General features: G+C 39.3%; 1 protein-coding gene across 1 annotated transcript in view; it reads left to right on the top strand.

Annotated features, from left to right (window-relative positions):
• Window positions 1–1,953: 1,953 nt before the first annotated feature.
• The window catches only part of HERC1 (HECT and RLD domain containing E3 ubiquitin protein ligase family member 1), a 97,537-nt gene continuing 87,044 nt past the window's right edge, over window positions 1,954–12,446 (top strand). The window contains exon 1 of the mRNA XM_014251108.2: window positions 1,954–1,969. The gene's annotated coding sequence lies outside the window, so the exon portion shown is untranslated. The remainder of the gene's footprint in view (window positions 1,970–12,446) is intronic.

Below are 12,446 nucleotides of genomic sequence, written 5' to 3'. Positions count from 1 at the left end.
TGGGATGCCCCTGAGGTGGCACAGACTGTGTGTCATACCACAGACTAAGTGCTTCAGATAGCCTTATCAGTGAGACCCATATGTTCATAAGGAAAGTCTGCCAACTTTCACTTTTCATAAATACTGTGGGAAAAACTGATGCAGTTTTCATGAAAATGAAAAGTTTGCTTTTTGCATCAAGTGCCAAGTGTCAGAAAGTACAAGTTCAGTGCATCTAGTCTACTTAGGAAAGTATGTTTTGGGGCAGATTCGACAGGGGAGGTGGGATTTCAGTCACTTCAGAAACAGCAGTGATCTTCTGTAAGAATACCTGGCAGGGAAAGACCTCAGAACAAAATCTCTAGGGAGCAGAATGAAGATAAACGTGCTAGTACACCTCTCTAAATTGTCAAACAAGGGAGTATGTTTGCAAGAATCTGTGGGTTCCTGTCTTGTCTTTTGATGTAGATTTCTTGCCTTGCTTTCCTCACCCCAAACTGTACTTCCACTCAGATTTTTCATTTCAAGGAGCATTGACTGTTTATTTCTTTCAAAAGTCACTGTAAGAATTCCAGATCTTCATTGTTTGTTTTGAAAATCAAAAGGCTACACACTGTTGGAACTGGGACTGCAATTTTTTTTTTCCATTGATGATGATGCACATTTATTCTGTTTAATGGCTTTGGCTCCACTGTGTAAGGTAAAATCTAATGGAGTGTTCAGATGGGTTTCATTTTTGATAAGTTCAGGTAACAGTAACGTGGGCGAAAAAGCCCTGTGGGAAAAGAGAGGTGTTTGACTGCCAGATGTCATGCCAAGCCCATTTGTCTTTAGAACTATCTGTGCAAGTAATTTATGTCTAGTGTTAAAGGTAGACCAATTAGGTCTCACACCACTGAACCTATATGCTGCTAGAAAACTCTCATTAGCAGAAGAGGGCAATAAAAATCTCTTCTGTCAACTTAAACCAAAATAAAAGCACAGCAATACCTGAATGTGACAAAAATGGCAATCCTGTAAGTTAGGGACGTGACTTTCAAGGCTTTTTGGGACACGCTCTTCATGACAAAACCTGCACTAGCAATCTGCATGCCTCAGCTTCAAGCAATTTCTGTAATTGAAATTAATTAAAATACTTACGACCTGCTGTGATCTGAAGAGTCTGTCTCTGTTGTTACTGCTCATATAAAAGGGGATGCCTGATCTTTAATAAACTACATGATCTGCAGGAAATTTGAAAGATTGTGGCAGAACCCTGTTAATTTGGGAGACACAGATCAGCAGTCCAGCAGGTGAATTTTAGCAAGTAAAAGAACTGACCTGTTCTTGTTAGTGTTTTTGTGAACATGAGAATTTCTTTGAAAAATCAGAGGGCCAAATTTTGGGGGTTGCTGCTAGCTGTTCAGGAGCTGTTCTGTCTTAGGTAAGTGATCCATTGCACACAGCTGAAGCAGCCTGTGGGGTTTTTTTTGAGTGGGGATTATTAGGGAGACACCTTCTCTGCCCCCTTAACAGATATTCAGTGTACAGTATGTTTAAGGGGAGGCTGCTGACAAGGTACTACTTATCTGCAAGTGGCAGATAAATACTCTTCTGAGGCTGTGGTGAATGTAACATTTCCTTCTCCTTCTGTCATCACTTCTGCAAAATGTGGCCTGGAAACAACACTGTGAGTTATGAACTCTTACAGTCCAAATGGCCCTGATGGTAATGTGGGATTCCCAGTTCCACCAGGTAGCAGGGCTGATGGAGGAAGTCCTTTGGGCTCCAGAAGGGTGACTAAAGGCTTAAAGGAGACTTGTCGAGCAGTCCCCGCATGGTTTGGCCTCTGTTCTTGACTCTGCAACCAGAGAACACCTGTGAAAAAAAATAGATTCTTTTCCACTCCCTAGTGGAAGAATCACTGAAAATCCCTCTTTTGAGACTGCAGCAAACAAATTTTCCTCCAGAAGTTGTGTTTTGTGGGACCAAAAGGCACCTTTCAAAACAGGTACTCTATTATCTTTGTTCATGTGTCCTACTTGAGCATCAAATGAGCTCAGTGGGGCTTTTTCTGGCAAGCTGATAGAACACATGCCCCTAAATGACTAAATTAGTCTGTTTCTATTTCTCTCCACTGCTTGTGAGCAACACAGAAGGTTCTAATTCAAGTAAATACACCTCAATTCAAATAAATTCTTGCCATGCTATGCATTACACCTGTGCCAAGACCTGAGCCATGGGATCTGAAATGTATTTTTCTTATTGAATCTCTGCACCTGAATTTAAGGCTGATAAATCAGTTGACAAAATTTTAAAAAAACCCAAATTAAACTTAAATCTGCAAGGTGAGGTGTGGTAATTAAGAAGAATAAGAATTAATTAATAAATTAATAAAATCAAGAAAAATCTGCTTGAGAACCAAATATGTGTGACTTGCTTGGTTTAAGGCAAAAAACCTACAACTAGTTGTAGTTCTTCAGAATATATTTATTCTTCTCAGAAGAAATGCAAACTCTGAATGGAAATTGAGCAAAATTAACTTCCAACATTGTCATGGGTGTAATAAATGGAATTGATTCATGCTAACTAAACTGTAACTATTTGGAAAGTTGTTATTAGAAACAATCAAAAGAATCAAGGCAGATGTACCCCTTTACAGATGTTACATGTTAAAATTGAGGTACAGGATGTAGTTTTGAGATAAGTGATGTCCCAAGATGAAAATGGCTTTGAGATGGACAAAATTAGAACGACTTTAGGCATTGGGCCTGAAAATTATTAAATGTAAGACTAATGAGTAGACTTACATAACACAATGCTTAGTACACACATACAAAACTGTGAGGTTATCCAAAGGACAACGAGGAAGAGGAGAAACCTTCACCAAAAGACCCCCAAAAGAAGACTGAAGACCCCCTAGCAACAAGTGAAGCATGTGCCGTGAAGAAAAGTGATGTAAAGTCAGAAAAATGGGAAATAGGAGGAAACTGACGGGAAACATTAATGAATATGTATAAGCATACAGTATGTAAGTTTAACTTTGTTTTCCACATGAGGCAGGGTAAGAAACCCCCTCCGTACCCCGGTTGGTTTCGTACGTGAGGTGGGGTGAGAAGCCCTCCCTGTACCCCGGTCGGTTTTGCTTATCCTTTAATCATACTTAATTACTGGCAATTTATATATATAAATTGTCATTTTTTACTAAATTGTATTCTTTTACTAAACTGTATTCTTTTATACCAAATTACTATTCAATTTACTAAATTGTATTCATTTTTAATTAAACTGTTATTAAATCAAGGGACCTAGTTGTCAAAATTCTAATTTCATTTATAACATGGGAATCTAAGAATCAGTTGAAAAGCCAATTTTCTATATTGAATGAACAGTAGTGTTCATTCATTTTCATCTTATTTGGTAACAAAGAAAAGCTAAGAATGTTTAAATGCTCCATCTCACAGGTTTCCCCTTACCCCACCCAGCCTCTTACACTTTTTTGTACTTGTAGCAGCTTTGTTTAGCAACTCCTTAGAGAAAAAGGGAACAAAAGATTACACAGAAGTTTTGTAAGAAGAAAAAAAAAATCTAAAACCACCAAATAAAAAAATTGGAAAGTTATAAAATGGTATGTACTTTTCAAACCAATTTTTATGCAGCTGCTTTTAATGAAGCTTTCATAATGTTTATGTACAGTAAACTTTTCCTGTACTGATAGCTATGTACAGCTATTGCCAGCCAAAAGAAAGATCATGTTAATGTCCTAGTATCTAATGACCTAGTGTTGCATGAAGTAAAGATTTTCTCTCCTTATCAATTTTTCTTTCTAATGACTACTGCAGCTTTCGTATGCTCTGTTGAGATAACATATTACTGAAACTGTTCTCAGGCAGTACAGTTAATGCTGGACATGTGGTTTGCACCTGAGCACATGTTAAGTCTTAAGTACTTTGAAAGTGACACACTGTTTACCTTTGATTTTTGTTCAGTAAAAATAGGATGCTGATTTTGAGGTCAGTGACTTTTGAGAAAGTTATGTGTAGAGCTATAAAATGCTAGTCAAGATCTCTTCTGATCCAAATGCTAAAGATCAGCAGAATTGAGGCATAATAAAAATTTATCTGGTCTTCAAATGACCTAGCTAATTTACACAGAAAAGAAACCAGCAAATTTGTTACAGTATTCTATTTGAATTACTATGTTTGTACATGGTGTCTGAGCACTGTCTAGTCATGGGCAGTTTTCAGAATACTGAGAAATATCCTCCAAGGCTTAGTAATACACTGATCAACTTGACTTACTTTGTCACGTGTGTTCTTGCTCACAAAAATCGAGCAAGTTCATGAAAAGACTGGATTCATGCCTATTTTTAAATACAGGCATAAAACCTTCTTAACTTTTCATTGAACTGTAACTTAAGGGGAGTTAAGCATCTGATCACTTCATAGGGAAGCTACAGAAATCATGACTCACTACTTTGAGAAGTTGCTGGGCATTTGCTAGGCAGTATTTTTTTGTTCTCTGATCCAGTATCCCAAAATATGAAGTGACATTGTGTGTTTGGAGATGGCCCGTGGTTGGCACCATGTCAAGCTGCAGTGCCCTGTAGCTGTTGTGCAGGGATGGCTGCTGGCCAGGGCAGGCTGGCTTGTTTCCCGTGGCACTAATTGCTTTTAGCAATTAGCTGTGCCCTGCTGCTCCACTGGGATCCAATGGCCGTCCTTTGTTTCCGGTCCTATGTGGTCTTGCAGTCCTCGTATGTCACATTCATGTGTCACACTACTGTGCAGCACAGCCTGATTTCTCATGCTGTAAAAACCAGTATTTTCAGGTAGAGGAGAACATCTAGAATTGAATTAAAAGTCTGACCCTGAGCTCTCTGAAGGACAGGGTTACATATCTCTACCAGATGCTCTTCTGAAGGAGCTTTGACCTATGCTGCGCTCTCTATTTAGATCTAAGCATTCCTGTCTTTGCAAAGCCTGAAAATCCTTCTCAGTGGCCTGCTTCAAAGGAAGAGGCCATGTCTGTGCTCTTTTCATTGCTGTAGACTTCCTGTCTGTCCTGCCTCAGTTTAAGCATGGCTGTGGATCTTGGGGCATGTTAGAGCAACCAGGAACTGAATGAACTTTGGTTTGAAAATTCAAATGTCCCACATCTGTGCCTGGAAAGACTGACAGGCAGATAGCTGCCCTCCCTGTTATTTCACTATTGTTTTGCCTAATTGTCTCCCTGCTCCATGTGCCTGATAGCCTAATCTCTTCTCAAGTGCTCAGCTCTGGCACAGTTTTGTAATAAATGGAAATGATTTGTGCTAACTAAATTGTAACTATTTTGAAAGTTATTATTAGAAGCAATTAAGAGAATCAGTGTTATAAGGCGGATGAACCCCTTTACAGATGTTACATGTTAAAATTAAGGTACAGGATGCAGTTTTGAGATAAGTGATGTCCCAAGACGAAATCAACCTTGAGATGGACGAAGTTGGAACGACTTTAGGCATTGGGCCTGAAAATTATTAAATGTAAGACTAATGAGTAGACTTACATAACACAATGCTCAGTACACATGTGCAACCTGTGAGGCCATCCAGAGGACAATGAGGATGAGTGTAAGCCTTCATCCAAAGACCCCCAAAAGAAGACTGAAGACCCCCTAGCAACAAGTGAGGCATGCACCATGAAGAACAGTGATGTAAAATCAAAGAATTGGAAATAGGAGGAGACTTACAGGAAACATTAATAAATATGTATAAGCATACAGTATATCAGTTTAGTTTGAATTGTTTTGTTTTGTATGTGAGGAAGGGTGAGAAGCCCTCTCCGTACCCCAGTCGGTTTTGCTTATGCTTTAATCATACTTAATTACCAGCAAATTACATATATAAATCGTATTTTTTGTTAAATTTTATCCTTTTGCTAAATTGTATTCTTTTATACCAAATTACTATTCAATTTATTAAATTGTATTAATTTTTCATTAAACTGCTGTTAACTCAATAGACCTAGTTGTCAAAATTCTAGTTTTGTTTATAACAATTTCAACCCCGTAATTCCCTGGCAGGGCATGGGATCATAAGGTAAACTCCAAGGGCTGGGTGTGTGCAGGGGTCCTGGCAGAGGGGTGCTGGAGAGCATTACTACAGGTCTCCACAGGGCTTCTGCCCAAGAGTTACCAGTAATGGAAAAGCAGCAAGCAGAGTACTCTGGCCTGATGGTATTGTGTCAGGGAGCTTCCGTTTTGCTCAGGTCACCGGGACTGCGCTTCTGCTTTTTGAAAGGCCTGGTGTAAGCGATCACTCTCTTTCACTAATCGTGCCAGTGTATTTATAAAAATTTTCCACTTTATACCTTGGCCTTTGAAATCTGGAGGCAAGATCCAGCAACATTTCTTCATGTTAACTTCTCTTTCAAATCCTTAGCGGGGTTTTCCTCTTGCCATTCTCAAGCTGTACGTCCAAAGTTACTTTCCTGCAAAACTGCTGCTGCTGTGAACAATACTTCTGCATTACCTTCCTGTAGTGTTGATTCCTTGTTTTCATGGTAGCATTTCAGCTTTTGATTCAAGGATTTGATTTGGATTTGGTTCCCATACATGGAGCACGCAAATGTAATAGAAAGTGTTGTCCATATTGCTTTAACTACCTTGCTGCTTTTGGTTTAGCTGGGTCATGATTGTTGGATCGCTTCTAAACTGTGGCCAAAGTAAATGACTGGATTGTTTTGTTTTGTTTTGTTTTCAGTCATGAACTTTAAAAATCCTTCTTCCAGCAGTACATGAGCAATAATATTAATTTGTATTGTTTTACTCAACTGCTGCATGAAAGGATGACACTGGTTTTGCTTTTAATTCCTTTGGCATATTTTTCTTAAGACACCTGTTACATGGAAGAAGAGCTAAAGACATTTCCTGGAGTGGCATCTCCTAGTACTAAAATAGTTTGTTCTCTGTTGTGTATGGCTGTACATACAGAAACCTTGTGAATGATGGTGGGCCAGTTAGAATCCATGCATTGAAAATATTGCAATATATATACCAATACATAAAATACCAAACTGTCTCATTCTTGTGCTTCCCTCAATTTCTCTGTTGTACCCAGTCGATGCTGGAGCCTCTCCTCTGCCCAGGGCTCATGTGAATGAGCACTGAAGTGGGACAGGTTGCCTTTCCAAGCACTGGATCACAGTGTTCCACTGGAGCTCCTCCATGCCAGGCTATAGGACATGGTCCCCTGACAGTGCACCAATCTTGTTGTGTGCACTGAGCAGAGGCCAAATAGAACAAAGTGTATTTGCAGTCTGGCTGGCCTTGCAGTGCAGGGGGCTGGGTCACATGTTCACATGTTGATGAGAGAGAGACAAATTGGAACATATCCCTAAAAAGGGGAGAAAGGGTACTGGATGAGGGAAGCAGGGCAATGACACCGAGGAGAAGCTGGGAGAGGTGGGAAAGGGTCACTGTATTGGACAGTGCGGGCAGCAAACATTAGGGGAGGTGTAGGAGATGGCACTGGGTGTGGGCCCATCCACTGTCCTTAGGCATTGTCCATGTACCATGTCCTGGTACCTTGCAATACAATAGGAGTTTTTATTTCTGTGATGCCCCACAGCAACAGAAAAGAGATGCCTGCTGTCATTCCCACGTCACCATACTGAAATGAGCCATTCTGGCACTCATCTTATCAGTATGTTTAATTCTGTAGCTTGGACTTTGTTCTTAGCACTAATATTCAGTACTAGGTAACCTCACTGAAAGACAAATGTGAGAGAAGGACCAAAAAGGATCCCAAAGCCTCTCCTAACTCAAAGGCTGGCACAGCAGGTATCTAATTGTGAATTGATATGGTAAATTCTATATGTGATAGTACAGAGCAGGAACTTAGTGCTTCACGTAGAAGCAGAATACTCACACAATGAATTTCTAAGCTAATTCAAAAAATTATCCATAAAGTTCAGATGGGGGTATAACTTACATACCATCCTAAATATGCAAATTACTCAGAGGATGTATTGATGGGATGTTCTTTAGGACACCAGCTTGGTTAAACAGGATGCTCTTTGCAGCCCTTTTTGTGCAAAGGGCAGAGCTTTCTATTCATCTAGACAAACGTTTCTATATAATGGAACTGCTTTCCATTTCAAAGCAAAACTTGGGGTTATTTTGTATTTTTCTGTTAGGAGAATTCCAGTTTTTTTTAAACAAACAAAAAGAAAAAACTACTAAGGTGTGTTGGTGGTAGTTTGGTTTCACTCTTGGGAAGAGGAGTGAAAGAGGTTTTACTGTCATTTTCCATGTGATTCTGTAATTAAATTGATTTAACACTATTTACATAGAGCTTGATATAGTCCATTTGGAGAAAATTCAAAAGTAGTTGTAGGATGGGGTTTTAAATTAATTGTTGTGTATTTGCCTTGCTCTTTTTTTTTGTTTCCCTTTTTTTCCCCCCTTTTAATCAATTTTATCGACTTGTACCTGTTTTCATAACTGCAGAATTGGCTGAAGTGTTTATTAGTGTTTCATGATATAAATGTTCTAACTCATCTCTCTTCTGGGTGATTTAGGACTGAATTAGCTAGGTCAAAGAGGAAATGTCTGTTGGTTGCTCTGTGATTCTGTTTATCATGTCTAGGACTGTGGCACATACAAAGCCAGGTATGTGTGGAAGGAGCTCTGGGCTTTTGGGTTAAACCCTCGAACTGGAAAAGTCTGTCTAGGCTTAGTTTTCACCTCTCTAAAATGAAGATGATGATAGCACTCCAAATGAAAGATTTCTTTCCGGTATTCATTTGGAAAGCGACCTTTACACTTCTGAGTCGCACTTGTGAGTAGGCGTGTTCTTTGGCCAGCAGCAGCCAGGTATTGTGGTGGAAGCAGCCCAAGGAGCTGTGTGGGACAGGAAAAGGCAATTTGGAACTTTACCAGTTCCTTCTACAAAGAGCACTACGAGCAGGGTTTTTCTTGTAAAAGGAGAATATTAGCTAATATGCTGAACTGAAACACAGCCTGTGTTAGACATATTGGGGTGATATAACTCTATTCTATTTGTACCTTTTCCCCCCCTGTATAAGGGAAAGAGGATTCTTTTTGAAAAATATTGTGAGATCTCAAAGTAAAAAGTATGGGAGGATATTATTTGTCTTGTGGTGTTTGCTGGAAAAAAAAATGCAAGAACACATGGAATGAGAGGAAATGTGAAAACAATGAGAAAAGCTGCTTTTAGCCTTACAGAGTAGCCATTGATTCAGGAAAGCACAAGGATAATTCCTCATTGTACAGCTTTCAGACAACAGCTAGAATATCCACTTTGAGTTAAAGATTAGAAAAATGTTAATGAACTGACAGAAGCCAAAGAGAAGTCAATTAAAAAAACCCCAGTAGTTAGAGGACTGGACTTTTTCTTAGGAAAAGAGAGGGAAAAGTAGTGAAATGGTAGAATGGAGCATGAGCAAGGAAGGAACATAGCTGTCAGAATTGAAAAGGAAGATAGATTCCGAGAAAATCGAAATTGCTTTTGTAGCTCAAGTGCAGAAAGAAATTCTGGGGCAAAAATAGAGTTGTAACTTTGGTTTTTTCCCCTAAAAAGATTTTTTTTAAAATCTTTTTTTAAAATTTTTACTGGTTTATTCTGAGGAATGATCTAGATAACATGGAAAAAGAAATTCTTTCTAAAAATGCTGAACAATGCATTTGAATATGCTGTAGAGACAAAAGGTTTTACAGTATCTTTTAGGCATTCAGGCTTCATGTGGCACAATTACCTGAGTAATTGTGCTCTTGGAATGTTGCTAATTTGGAGGACAGCTCTTATTTTTTTATGCATTTGTATTCTAAAAAGAAAAACTAAATCACAATTATAAAAAAATGTTTTTCCTAGATTTAATACTTGTTAATGCCTTTTATAAAATTACTGTATATTTGGACTTAGAAAATTAAATTCTTGATGAAAGAAATGATGCATAGGATCTTGCATGGAACAATTGTGGTAAAGGATAATAATATTTCGTATCTGTGCAAAAAGATTAGAGTAATTTGAAAAGCAGGCCTATGCCAGTAGTTAGATGTGTAACTTATTTCAGAGAGAAATAACGAGGAAGGGGACTTACTCAAGGTCAGATGGCCTCAATGAAAAAAATGGAAGCTTTTTGCTTATCTGAAGCCCTCTAAATGAAGGGTTGGGGTTTTTTTGTTATGAAAATGGGGACTGGATCAGTGCTGTGCTTATGAATTGCATAAACTTTAGTCTAGCTTTCCAAAATTTTTCACCTGTCTTGGGTTCCATTGAAGAAATCAGAGCAGTGCTTGTTCAAAACAGCTCAAATGTTCTTTTGCTACTGAGGCCAGTTCGATATTATGCAATTCTCTGTGAATATTAACTGGTGCAGCGCTGCAGGTGCTCCCTTTTGGGAGGGCTCTGAGGCTGCTGGGGATGGACATACAGCTCTTTCGTGCTGTATTTGGCAGAGCTTGGGTCCATACCCTTGTGTTCTGCCAAGAGCAACTGGTCTGTTTGCTCCTATTGCTCCAGGGCCATGGAAGCTAGATAACCTCTCCACTGAAAATGCAAAGGGACTTCCAGTAGGAAGCACAAAGGGGCTGTTAGAGCTCTGTGGTGCCTTTTTTCCATGTTTCCATTCAAAGGAGGTCTTGCTCACTGAGTAGGAGACTGCAGGGCATGGCAGGGAAAAGCAATTGTGACAGGCACTTTTCCTGACTGTATTGCTAAAAGCATGGGGAGTGGGGACACGCTACAGGGTTGTGCAACAGGGGTTGTTTTTAAAGGACAGCAGAGCACCAAAATTCACTCATGAGACCCCAGAGGAATTTTAAATAACATGTAAGAATGCAGCTGGGAATGGCAATCCTATGAATGGTACTTTGACCATTGAGCATTCTCTTTTGTTTTTTAGTTCTCTCCAGTATCTTTATGCATTATAGGTGTTATTGTGACACTGTATTTAAGCTGAACTGTGGCTGTGCCCTGGATGTAACCATACTGAGCTAATGAGAATTACTAATCCTCATGAAGCCCTAGTAACCTGCTTGCCACATATGCTCAAAACGTTTTGAGATACGGATTTGTTTGGAATTAGTCTTGTGTATGTATTCAGTTGTTACTTAGTTGTTCATGTATAATCCTTTTAATTTCCTCTGTATATTATTCATTGTCTTCCAGTGCAAACCCCTCTTGTTTCCCACACATTTTCCCTAGTTGTTCTTTGGGATGTTTTCTGTCTTGGCTTGGCCAAGGGCAGTTCTGAAGTGTGGAGCCTTGATACAAAGCTAGGCTGAGCGAAACAGTTTGAAAAAGTTACCAGCTAGCTAAAGAAGTGGAAAGATGGCCATGGATTGAACTAGATCTTAAATTTGAGGTTACTTCAGACTGGTTCCTACCCCGCATTTCACAGTTGAGTCCAACAGTAGAAGAGGTGACACAACTACCTGCAATCCTGAGCTCTGAAACTGCTGATTATGTGGCACTGATGATTTGTATTGGGGTAAGAGCCAGCTGGCTGTGGGGATGTGGCTTTAGATTGCTTTCTAATAAATAACACTCATTATGGCTTAGCTTGGTATGAATAGGAAGTGCCATGCAGAGGAACTGTCACTCCAGAACCAGAGTCAGAAGATTAAATTAAGGACTGATACAGATGCATGTATTTCAGTGCCTTCTCATTTGGCATCCCTGCACAGGCAAATGATCTAATGACAGCTCCACTCACATACCTTGGATCCACAGGAAAAGAGAGAGTGTTGTCATAAGCAACATAGAGAAGACAGGTAAATGGTATTTTTAGCCTAGCTAAAAATAATTTTTCCATGCACTTCATAGATTGGTGTAGGTTGGCTTTAGTGCTTGCAACTGCTCTGTCCACACCTCCTCAGTGGCTGCCACAAGCTCCTTTCCTCATCTTTTAATTGGCAAACTTGCCTCTCTTTTGCCTTATGTAAATTGTGAGCCATGGGAAGGGCCTTGCCTTTGAAGGAGCCCTCACAGAGATGATGGCTTTGAGACTCTTTTTGTTGGGATAAGTCCACAATGCAAGATTTCCTCATTTTTCTAAACACTAAGAACATAACTTCTTTGGGCAAATCTGGGTTCTGTTCTCGTTAAATAAGTGTCCAGGCAGATCACTGTGATTTTAATTACTCTTAGGGGTGATAAAGCTATACTCACACAGAGATGTAAATGCAAGAGAGGGTCACAAGTAATAATTTGATATCTTCTATCCAGTCAAGTTTTGTTTGGTGTCATTTGTTCTGATTTAGGATCTTTGTTTTTTTGTTGACCATTTATTAACTGGTGGAACAGAAACATTCTGTGTCCTTTGTTCTAATGGCCCATTTCTGTATAAATTTTTTTCTGAGTCACATCCCAAACCATACAGACTCCTTTCATTGCCATGACAACAGCAAGGCATGTCAATGATAGCAAAGTCTGCTGGAAAAAGAGAAGTCAGTAAAATCAAAACACAGTTAATTGAGGTATT

This window comes from Pseudopodoces humilis, chromosome 16 (assembly GCF_049639895.1).
Source record: "Pseudopodoces humilis isolate 2021_Gansu_Grassland_sample_001 chromosome 16, ASM4963989v1, whole genome shotgun sequence".
NCBI lineage: Eukaryota > Metazoa > Chordata > Aves > Passeriformes > Paridae > Pseudopodoces > Pseudopodoces humilis.
The sequence above is the reverse complement of the archived record's forward strand: the minus strand, read 5'-3'. Positions and strand labels throughout refer to the sequence as shown.